General features: G+C 34.8%; 1 long non-coding RNA gene across 1 annotated transcript in view; it reads right to left on the bottom strand.

The window, feature by feature from the left end:
• The window catches only part of LOC143239834 (uncharacterized), a 69,883-nt gene that overhangs the window by 37,963 nt on the left and 19,340 nt on the right, over nt 1-12,580 (bottom strand). The gene's annotated exons all lie outside the window — the stretch shown is intronic.

The raw sequence follows: 12,580 nt of genomic DNA, 5'->3' as shown, positions 1-12,580 counted from the left end.
ACACCTTAACCTACCTGGCCATGCCGGGCCAACTTACTTAAGACCCCGCCCTCCGTTAGTACAGTGATAAGTCTACGCACTTACAACGCTAGAATCCGGGTTTCGATACCCGTTGTGAACAGAGCACAGATATCCCATTGTGTTGCTCTGTGCTTAATTACATACAAATGCTTAAGTTAAAATGGAAAAACTCTCTTTGTGCGTAACGTCAATTATTTTTATTTACAATTTGTGTTTGGAAACATATATCTTATCGTTGTTGTTTTGAATTAAGCACAAAGCTACACAATGGGCTATCTGTACTCTGCCCACCACGGGTATCGAAACCCAGTTTTGAGCGTTGCAAATCCGCAGACATACCGCTGAGCCACTGGGAGGCCGTATAGGTCGTTCGTGTATCTATATTTGTTTTTTTACGTACTTTAACAAATGTAAGAAAATATAGATTAAATATTTACACAGTATAGTAACAACAACTATCCTCCACTAATCATTCCAGCTTTGGAAAAATCTATCCTGATAAACAGGAACCATCATACGTTCCAACGTTATCTTCTTAATCAACTGAAATTGACGGAAGGCTTCAAACATAAAAGGAGGTTCTGCTAATTATGCGCTTAATTAGAGAGGCTAACTTTAACTAAATCAAAACATTTTCATCACAAGTATCCCATTATTTATATGGAAGATCTTAGTAGTACATCTGTAAAGACAGATTCGCTTGAGATTAGAACCACCATTTATTCAAGTAGGGTAAGATACTGAAGTGCTCCGTAATGATCTCTACAGAAACGTGTTCAACAATCCTAAAATGCTATTATAAATCAGAGATTGATTGAGGAAACCCTTATCAGAAGAGCAGTTGAGTAAAATAGACCAATAAATCTATATCTTTGTAAACTTATTTAAAGAGTTATGTTGGAGCGTGAATTGCAAAAATAGGTATTTAATCATGACATTCATTGGTAATGGAGCAAGGAAAAATATGAAATAATGTTTTAACGGAAGAAAACCGAATACAATCATCTGTTAATTGTTTTATACTTAAAATAAGTAATTGTTAAATGGCTAATTTATTATGTTGTAAAATGAACAAAGTGTAAAATTTTTAACCTCTGACATTTCTTAATGTGTATATCACACAATAGTTCAACTTGTACTTTTCCTTGTGAGCTTTTACTTTGAGACCCTGATCTTTTTATTCATGTCAGTTATTCTGATGTTGAGCTTTACGTCGTCACCTTTCAACCATGACATTTCATGTTGTTTAAATGAAATGACTAATGATTGTGCGCCTTTAAAACTGAGTATGATTCTTCCAAACAACAAACTCAAGTATTAAATTGTTCACTCTTTACTGTTACATAAAAAACACAAGTGCTGAATGTAAACTTTAAGACGGTGATATTTCAAGTTATATGCATGTCACAAGAATTCTGCTTAGATTACTAAGTGTTATCTGTTCAAGTGTTCTGTTGATTGTAGGGAACGGAAAAGACGTATACATAGTAAATATTCAGTGATTTAAGAAATCACTATAGAATTGGTAACAGTATTAACCTCGCTACAAATCTTAATTTGTGGTATTTTAACTAAGCCTTTTTATCCCCGTCAGACAAGTGAACAACGTGCCATACAACAAATATACAATTGTTGAAATGATATTCCTATCGGACCAGTAAAGATGATATTATTTAATTATCACCTATCTTAATATGATGTGATATCACCATTATCCTTTTTAAAAGCGTTATACTTCGGCACTTTAATCGTTATACACCATATATCAAATCAGTGCTCAAGTTCTACAATGAAATATTATCAGGTAGTTTTCAACATTTAAATGGCTGAGGTTCTGGGCTCGACAAAATGGCAGAAATACAATGGCATTAAAAAATAAAAATCCCTAATGAGGACTCATATGTAATGTCAATGTAAAAATGTATATTATCAGGTCCCTACGGAGGTCTGGAACAAAATGGCAGTGGGATAAAAAAAACAACCATGCTAAAAGGTAAAGGGAAGGTACAGTTTTGGCAGTTATAATATGAGTTATTAGAAGCTGTACTTTAAAAAAGTGATGTAGTTGACTACATCAGGCAGTTATTAACTCATAATGCAACTGAAGCAGTCTTAAAATTAATAGTTTTCGTCTTTAAAGAATTATCCAAAAACAGATTATGGATCTAAGATCCGTCAAAAATTAACCATTGAATAAAACGACGACTTCAGCAAGCTAACAAAGTTTTTTTGTTGTTTTTTCGTAAAAGAAAAATGGTGGAATATGTTGTACAGCACGTATGTTTCTTTTTAATTTCGCGCAAATCAACACAAGGGATATCTGATCTAGCCGTTCTTAATTTAGCAATGTAAGACTAGAGGGAAGGCAACTATTCATCACCACCTACCGCCAAGTCTTGGGATACGTTTTTATCAACAAATAGTGTAAAAAGCAACTGTTTCACTGTTTGTATGTGATCAAAACAATGGTCTTAGAATTTTTTGTACAAAATGGAAATCATACTCGCAGTTTCAATTGGAATTTTTAAGCATGTAAAATGCTTTTTTCTGTCCCTAAAAATGTAATCAAAGACCTTGAGGAAGCCAATAAACTTCATGAAACACCGAAATGCAAGAATATATAAAACTGTAAAAACTTTCTTTATTTAGCCATTCTTATTCTTTTAGAAAGAACTTCAACAATATGCAGACATCTGCAGTTTAAGAGAATGTGATTGAAAACTTGTTCCTATTATCATCAGACTGATCCCACGATAATTAGATGGATTGCTAAGATCTCCTTTCTTTGGAAATGGAACAAATCCTCTTTCGTCTTCATTCATCTTGGACTTCAGTGTTGTGATATGCAGCTTTTATTACATCAAAGAGATTGGAGTTTAAATCTCCCGTTTGTTTTGAAACCTCAGCTGGGATGTTATCGAGGTCTGGAACTTTTCCGTTCTTCTGGTACTTAAATGTCTTCTTTGGTTCTTCTAATTTAATGGAATTCTTTTTTACATGGAGTTTCTGCCAGTAGAGTGGTAAAACTACATTTTGATCGGGATTAATGATGATAAATCTGCAAAAGTTATCCGTAGAGTAGTCAACCAACTGATCGTTCCTCTCGTCCTCTATATTATCCTAAAATAAGTTTGTCTTGCCATTTGAACCCTATTTCTTGCCTTATATATGTAGAATAAATGTTTCTAATTTTATCTTCAATGTAGTATTTCTGGTCTATAATATATTTTTCTTAAAGTAAGGCCCTTGTTTCGTGCATGACAACTTTGTCTCTCAATGAAGCCTTACAAAAATACTCATAGATTATTGTGGGCGACAAGCAACTGAAAGCAAGACAATAATATTGTCCCCTTGAATATTAGAACACAAATGAACAGTGCAAAAAGGGAAATTAGGGTAGAGAGTTATTGGATATTTTGAGAATAATATAACTGGTACTTTCAGAGGTCCTTCTGCCTCCTTCTAGAATAGAACAACTTATTTCAACCATTAAAGTCTAATGCTAGCAGGAAACAACAGAAATACTCTTATCAAGTGCAAGAAACAAATCGAGATTGTCACCATTACTATCATAACTCTGATGAAAGACAGTTGAAAGAATGTTTGTTTTGTTTGTTCCTAAGCAGAAAGCCAAACATTGGGATATCTGTGATCTGCCAACTGCGGAGATCGAAATCTAAATTTTAGCATTATGATGCCTTCAGACCTGCTATTGAGGGGGCTTGAAAGAACAAGCTGTGCTTCTTGACAAACAAATACCAGACTGACATCATTGACTAAAAGGACCTTGTATATACTAAAATAACACACGGAGACGGATACGAAGTTTTAAAACACAGTTATCAGTATATCACCTTTCTGACAAAAATTGTACAAATGTATATCTTTATGGCTTGGATTTTTATATGAGTCAAAAAGCGCTAAAATGTATCATTTTCGGTGATTAAGTTTCTAGCAGGATCATTATGGCTTATCTTCAAGAAAACCCAAGGGCTAATGTCATTTCATTAACTGCTATACATCTACCAACTTTGACAATGACCACAAATGTGGAATGTTTTTAGATAAAACTTAAGTTTGCCATAGAAAAAGTGTCATAAGATAACATTGTTGTGGTTATTGGAGATAATGAATGCGAACATAATGATGCAATATTTTTTCATTGAAACAGCAACAAAGAAAACTATGTGTTGAAAAGGTTTATAAAGAAAAAAAAAAGTTTAAAAAGACCAGAAAAAAAAAGCCGTGCAAAGTTCAAAGTCCAAACTGGTTACACCATGCTGCGTGAAATTAACTAAAAATGCCTCCACAGTGTTTAATGATTTGGCAACTTTCCAAATGTTGACCCGAACCATGGAACACTCAACAGTATTCTCATCAGTGTTTATGATTCATAACCTTTACGGCCCGGCATGGCCAGGTGGCTGAGGCACTCGACTCGTAATCCGAGGGTCGCGGGTTCGAATTCCCGTCACACCAAACGTGCTCGCCCTTTCAGCCATGAGGGCGTTATAAAGTGAAGGTCATTCCTACTATTCGTTGGTAAAAGAGTGGCCCAAGTTGGCGGTGGGTGGTGATGACTAGCTGTCTTCCCTCTAGTCTTATACTGCTAAATTAGGAACAGCTAGCACAGATAGCCCCCGTGTAGCTTTGCGCGAAATTCAAAACGAACATAACCTTTACTTATACATATATCCTAATTCTGAACCTACAATTCCAATTATTCATTTGTATCTTCGTTGTAACCAGAAAGTGCATAACTTTTACACACTGGTATATCTATCTTACGACATAACACAAATGCAGTTGCAATGTCTCCAGTTACCTCTTGGGACAGCGGTAACTCTTCAGATTTACAACACTAAAATACTAGGTTCGATTTCCCTCGGTAGACACAGCAGAAAGCGTGATATGCCTTTGGTGTAACACATTGATTGTTCTTGATATGTAATTCGCCGAATTCATGCACAAGTATATTATCACATAAATTTGTATTTTAGATATCGTTCTTCTTTCTAGATCAATAATTGAAGTATTTAATATCTACATGGCTGTTACTTCTTTTATATACATAAAACATTGTGGGCTATTATTTGTTTAGTTTTTAGGAATATTTTATACGTATGATTGTACGCTTTCTCAGGTAAAAATAAACATGTCTAACACAGATAAAAACAAAGTACACTAATAGTTTTATCTACACATTTTAACCATTCTTTGTTACATGTGTGGAACGAACAAACTACATTTCCAAAGGCATCATAATAATTTTCTCTGATTATACACATTTTCACACAATAAATGAACAATTTATAAATGTGTTATTAACGATAGCGGTGACAGTGTTACTCTACTCGAAAGAAAGAAATTGAGTTATACTCTTTTCGAACAATTTTCATGTTACGTTTCAAATGTTTACTATGGTATTTCTCAACATTCTATAATTTGTTCCTTTTAACATAAATCTTCAATAGACTTCTATGTTCGTTGTGCGTATTTCTACATTCAAATATTTTAAGAATCTTTTAGTTTAGTTAGTCTTTCTAGGTTTCATATAACATATGAGAAAATGAGCTTGGTTTTCAACTCGAATTAATTTGTTTCTTCCTGTCTGAGGCCTTAAACATTGACCTTAATTCTCAGATAATAAGAATGGATTGGAAAACCAGAAGATTCGAGAAGGATCGTTCGACTCATGGGGCAGGAGATCGATGGCGTGCAGCGAAGCATGTTTACCGTCTGATGACCTGATTCTGGTGAGATACTAGGTTATCATACCCTGCTTACTGAAACCAACAAGAAAATGTGATATTTTTGTTTTTTAACTTTAATGGTTTCTGTCCGTTAGCGACGGACTCTGTAACCAATCAATTAATTACTTCACTGAGATAATACAACATGTTTATATTATAATTTTTCCGCTCATAACAGGAACTGCCAAGCTATTTCTTTAAGTAGCCATGGTTCATCTACAGTAATTACAGACTAGATCAGACATGTTGAGAGATGAAGTTGTACATTAAAAATTATTATCTGTTCTAGAGTTTATTTTAACACAAAACGATCCACTGCGTTATCTCTCCACCACAAGGAACTAAACCCCAGAATTTAGCGTTGTAATGCAGTAATATATGTCCTCACCGAAGGACATATCTGCTGATATAATATTAAGAGATGTCTTTGAGTAATATGAATTATTTTTTTCGACAGGTTAATATACATAGATGTTTATATTTCTCTTTTTTAAAATTTCACTTGTTCCGTAAAACCTCACTCTCAATTGTATGATCTTAACCTTTGACAAAAAAGGATCGTGTACAATATTATTTTAATATTAGTCGTCGTATAAGTGAAAATATATTTGTTCGAATATATTTACTATTATAGCGCCATCTCGCATTCATAATTCTTTTCCTTAGAATAAAAACTATGTATATGTTATTTAGTCTATGTTTTACCTATGGCAGTTGATAATGGATAATATGCCTGTTTTTTTAATAAATGTTTTTCTGTTAATTGTATGTTCGTGGTAGAACAATGTGATTTAAAATTCTTCTGGCATCTGGCATGGTGAGGACAAAGGGAACAGTGACGTAGAACATTCCTTATATTACGATATTCAGTGATTATTATCATGTTACATAATTATAACAGTCGTTAAGCTTCGTGCCTAATGTTCCATGATTTTGAAATATCCCACCATATTAATATTATTTAAATTAGCTCCATGATCGTAGTTTCATCTACTACTATAGTCTGCTAAATTTGGGTCCGCCATGGCCAAGCACGTTAAGGCGTGCGACTCGTAATCCGAGGGTCGCGGGTTTGCATCCCCATCGCGCCAAACATGTTCGCCCTTTCAGCCGCGGGGGCATTATGATGTTACGGTCAATCCCACTATTCGTTGGTAAAAGAGTAGCCCAAGAGTTGGCGGTGAGTGGTGATGACTAGCTGCCTTCCCTCTAGTCTTACACTGCTAAACTAGGGACGGCTAGCACAGATCACCTTCGAGTAGCTTTGTGCGAAATTTAAAAACAAACAAACAATCTTCTAAATTTATGAATTATTTTTAGTTGGTGAATTACATTACAAACGATATTCAAATATTTATTATTGAAAAAGTTAAGTTCCCAAAACATTTATAACTACTCAATTGACACTAGAGGGCGCTGCAATTAGTGTGGATGCATTAGTTGTACTAGCCGATTACCCACGGCGCCAGTGCATTATATCTGCGTGTGACGTATTCATAACGTCATATCTGCACCCTCAGAATGTAGAAACGGGAAATCATGACCCCTATTGCAGGTATACATGCACACAGTATAGATTCTATAGAAATTTCACGAAGATGGGGGTTGCACATCGCATAATGAAAGGAGTTTTTTCCAGTATCATACATAGAAGCAAGAGTTCCATTATAATTTGATGATGATGATTCATAAGACAGCTGGTATGTGTACTAAAAACTCTTCGTTAACCTGAAGATGACCTAAGAAGGTCGAAACATTGTCCTGTATTATATTTTGATTAAAGTTTTAATACCCATACCGCCCATCTTATGAATACATTTTTACTTCAACTGGGTTTCCGGTCATCATGGAAATGCAATAGTTGTTACACAGAGATTTGAATCATATATCTAATATTCTAATTCCCCTGAAATGTTAAAAGAACAGTTTCCTGCCATTGTACAGGGTGGCCCGTAAGTCCCTACCAATCCATATGTTGTGTCTAAACAACGTTATTATACTAATGATGAGTTGAAGGCAGCTGTTACAGCGGCTTTTAGAACAACAACCCCTATGTTGAGGAAAATGTCTCACAGAACATGGGGTCGCATAATATCATGCAGCGAGAATGAGGGACAGTACAGAGATACACTGGATACATAAGATATATGAAAGGGTAGGAACTTGCGAGCCACCCTGTATAGTTATCATGACGATATACTCTTGTTAACAATGTACATAATTTACAACTTCATTAAATAATATCCTTAGACTAGTTAACAATTTATAAATTACGTAATAAAAGTCTTTAAGAAGGCAGAAGTTTGTGATTTCTGTAAGTTGAAATTAACACTAAATAGCCATCTTAAACATAAGTATGTACTACGTCTGAACATGAGGATACTAGTGAAGTCCAAGTACGTTTGATCAAGGACTGAAACTGAAATAAGTTGTCATAATGAGACAATTATGGAAAACTGTTTTCTAACGCAATATAGTTTAAGAAAAATAGCATCACTCATACATTAAAAAGCATATAAACATTACAAAATTAATTATTTAAAACAATAGCATTTTGCTCACACATCATTCGACAATGTGCCTTAATCTGAACGAATAATGTTAGTAGATGATAAGGTTCTCTCTAAAGGCATGTAAATATTTGCATGCGAAGTGAACAGTCCAGCAGGACGTAAGAGAACACGCTGACCTAGAAGATGATAACCCAACATTTTTAAACATGAACGTAAAATATTCAAAGAATAGCCATCTCTAACTGATAGATTTTTACTATAACCTTGTGTAAGAAAGGCAATGAATAATGTCTTAATTTGTGTCAAAATGAAAATACGATAAAGTTTGGTTTATAAAAAACTCTCACAAATGTGATTTGTTGTCAGTTTTTAAATATTAATAAAAATATAATACTAAATGAATGTAATGTATTAAATCGAGTTTCAAGGCATATCCCAAGATTAATACCACCCAAATCTAAACGTTTCAGAAAATAATAAAACTAATTCAAACCCTAACAGCATACGTGACACAATAGCTTGTTTTTGTGCTATCTATCTTTCCATAACCCCAACTTAAAATGAACTGGAAGTAAGCAGATGCTGATGTTTTATTTTTCACTAACAGATTTTCGGTTGTGTCAACAAAGACTAAAGAAACTGGTTAAGATTCTATGCATATAAACAAATAATTTAAGTGTTAGTCCTTTCTGAGCACACATGTTGTTCAATAAAAATGTTGTATACGTTTTACGAGAAGCATAGTGCATGGTGTATCAGAAAAATCAAAAGAATATAAGTGAACTTATAAATACAAAATATTTTGTGTAAATTTAAATATATAAAATAGATTACAGTAAAAGTGTTCGAATGCTTAACGATACCAGCGTGTATTTTATTTTTGATATAAATTATACTTAGAAATTAACAATAATCAAAATATATTCTTATTTTCTTACATATTAGCGTATACGACCACCATGGAATATTGACATTGCGGACAACACTTCGATCTAGTCCTATGGTGTTGTTCTAATATTTTCTATCTTTAGACATGTTATTTTGGATTATTTAATAAAGGTAATGTGAGTTCAATCAAGATAACGAATAAATTTACTCCTTCAACAAGCGATGACTTTGTTGGAATACTAAATTTGCTTTTAGGCCTAACTGGAAATACAATGATTCACAAATAGAAAACTTACTTATAGATTAACAGACCTGCTAACCCTTACTGTCTAACTGAATCACAGACACAATAGCTCTCACTGTCTAACAAACACTGAACTCTTCAATGTCATTCATTTATTACTTCACTGTTTCATTGATTCTCGTATTTATATATTTCTACTTAAACTAAGCTGTATAATAAATTACGCATAACACTATGTAACATAATTTTTATTTTTTCTTGTTCCTAAGCAGAAAGTGTTATTTCCCAATTGCTTATGCATAAAGTAAATGGAAAAGACCTATTTTTTTCTTCAAACTTTACTCTTGTGACCTGGGTAATGAAATTTTCAAATTTACCCATTTTCCAGAACATTCCAGATAGATTCAGTGCTGAGTAGCTGATAGAGAATTTTCTTGAACTTACAAGAATTTTCAAGAACTTTCTACAATGTTGTAGAACTTCACTCGTCAAGATGGGATCTGCTTCTGTTACGATGAATCCGGTCTGTGGGAGGCAACTGGAATTGCCTGTAACCCGAACGAGTGGCGCCTCTTCATTGATAGCTCATCCAGAAGCCTCAAAGCTGTGCTGCTCCATAACGGGAATAAGTATCCGTCTCTTCCCCTGGCTTATTCGGTGCACCTCAAAGAGCAATACAACACAACAGCGTCAAGACCTTGCTAGAGGCCTTGAAAAATGATAAGTATGGTTGAGAGATTATCGGAGACTTTAAAATGGTAGAATTCCTGATGGATCTCCAAGGCAAGGAGACTTTACCAAGTTTCCCTGTTATCTTTGCCTTCGGAACAGCAGGGACACTGTAGTGCACTACAACAGGAAGCATTGTCCACAACGGACTGAGTTCTCTGTGGAGAGACACAATGTTAAGTGTGAGCCACTACTGGACCTCCAGAAGATGTTGTTCTCACCTTTGCACATAAAATTGGGCCTTATGAAACAATTTGTCACAGCTCTTCCAAAGGAGTTTGCAGCCTTCAAGTACCTTCGAGACTTCTTCCCTAAGCTGTCTGAGGCAAAGATCAAAGCTGATGTCTTCGTTGGACCGCAAATAAAGATCCTGGAGTGCACAAAATTCCCCAAGAAGCTTAGTGGGAATGAAAAACAAAGCTTGGGGCAGCTTTGTCGCAATGGTTCGAGGCTTCTTGGGCAATTACAACGCCGAAAATTATGTAGAACTGATTGAGACTCTCGCAAAGAACTACGGCAAAATGGGCTGCAGGATGTCCCTGAAAGTCCATATCCTTGACGTTCATCTTGACAATTTCAAGGAGAACATGGGAGCATAATCAGAGGAGCAAGAAGTGTGCTTTCACCAATATATACTATACTTTGAACGTCGCTACCAAGGAGCGTATAACAAAAACGTGATGGGAGACTATATTTGGGAGCTGATACGAAAAGCGATTTACATTACTACTCACTTCTAAACATTTTTGTATAGCTTTAGTATAAATACGTGTAAATCTTGATTCATACAGTGTATGTTGTTTTATTCAAACCTTGTGTAAATGAAAATGTGCAAGTTTGCCCGTTTTTACATAGAAAATAGGTTAATTTCTAAATTTCATTATCCAGGTCACAAAAGCAAAGTTTGAAAGTAATAATGGCCATTTTCTGTACTTTTACAACATAAGAACTTAAGGAATAACACATACTATCCAGGAACAAAATTTGTGTTACGTAGTGTAATCCCATCATCTCGCTGATTATTTGTTCCCATTCTTTATAATGCAAAAGACTAATTTTTTATGATTCAGTTCCTTTATAGGGGGCCTGGCATGGCCTAGCGCGTTAAGGCGTGTGCTTCGTAATCTGAGGGTCGTGGGTTCGCGCCGGGTCGCGCCAAACATGCTCGCCCTCCCAGCCGTGGGGGCGTTATAATGTGACGGTCAATCCCACTTTTCGTTGGTAAAAGAGTAGCCCAAGAGTTGGCGGTGGGTGGTGATGACTAGCTGCCTTCCCTCTAGTCTTACACTGCTAAATTAGGGACGGCTAGCACAGATAGCCCTCGAGTAGCTTTGTGCGAAATTCCAAAAAAACAAAAAATCCTTTATAGGGTGAGAACATATCATTACCCTCTCAAATATTGGCCAGGCATGTGCTCTTCCAGACTACTGGTTTTGATTATTGTTGAAATAAATAATAAAAAACAGTGAAAATGAATAACGTACTTGCTTGTTTTTCACTTCATTTAGCAACTTAACGTTTCGACAGACTTGTATCTATATAAAGATTTCATTAAAAGTACAATTACGTTTATAGAAAATAGAAGATCTACGATAATTATTTTACATAATTTGTTTCGTTTCTCAACTGTACAAATACAGCAACTCTTTTGGAATACTTCCTATTGATCCTTTAAATAAAGTTCTATTGAAGATATAAGACCCCAAAGTCATAAATATATATAAAATACATTACATTTCTTTCGTGATCTTTCCAAACAAACAGAACTTTAGGACGTAACTTTCTTACAATGTGTGATACAGTAAAACTAAATCTAACGCAGAAGCTGAGAACCACAAATTTGTTTTCTAAGTGACAACAGTACTGAAACAGGTGTTTAATTAAACTATCAATAAGAAAACACTCAGTGTTATTCTAAGGCAAGAATTAGTTTTGTTACTACACAATGAAGTGGATTTCTTCGAATTCAATTTGTCCAGTGAGGCTTTGTTGTGTGAACACTCGCAGGAACCGTAGTCGAATACTAACACTGGTATTGAAAGCTTGCTGTAATCAGTACAATGTCCTGTGTTTTGTAATTCTTCTAATACCCAACACTTTTCATCATCTTACTTGTTTCGTCCCAGACTTCTGCAGCTGATTATAAACGACGGTAAATACATCACTGTTTGGTTTGGCAGAACATACTCTGTCTTTAAACGTAAGCTGTTTCTTGGCAGAAAAACGGAAAACTCGCCTTCGGGCTTCTATTGAGAAAATGAATCTCATAGAATGAGGACAAAGAAAAGTTATCGAGAACTTTAATTACCATTGTATACTTACCCCTAATGACAATAATCGGGAATTAGAATAAACTGTACATAACTAAGATAAGTGAAAATATTTTAACTTTTTCTATACATTTTAACAGATGAGAGAATACTGATATCATC

This window comes from Tachypleus tridentatus, chromosome 13 (genome assembly GCF_004210375.1).
Source record: "Tachypleus tridentatus isolate NWPU-2018 chromosome 13, ASM421037v1, whole genome shotgun sequence".
NCBI classification, from domain to species: Eukaryota; Metazoa; Arthropoda; class Merostomata; order Xiphosura; family Limulidae; genus Tachypleus; species Tachypleus tridentatus.
Note: the sequence above shows the minus strand (reverse complement) of the source record. Positions and strands in the feature narration are given on the sequence as shown.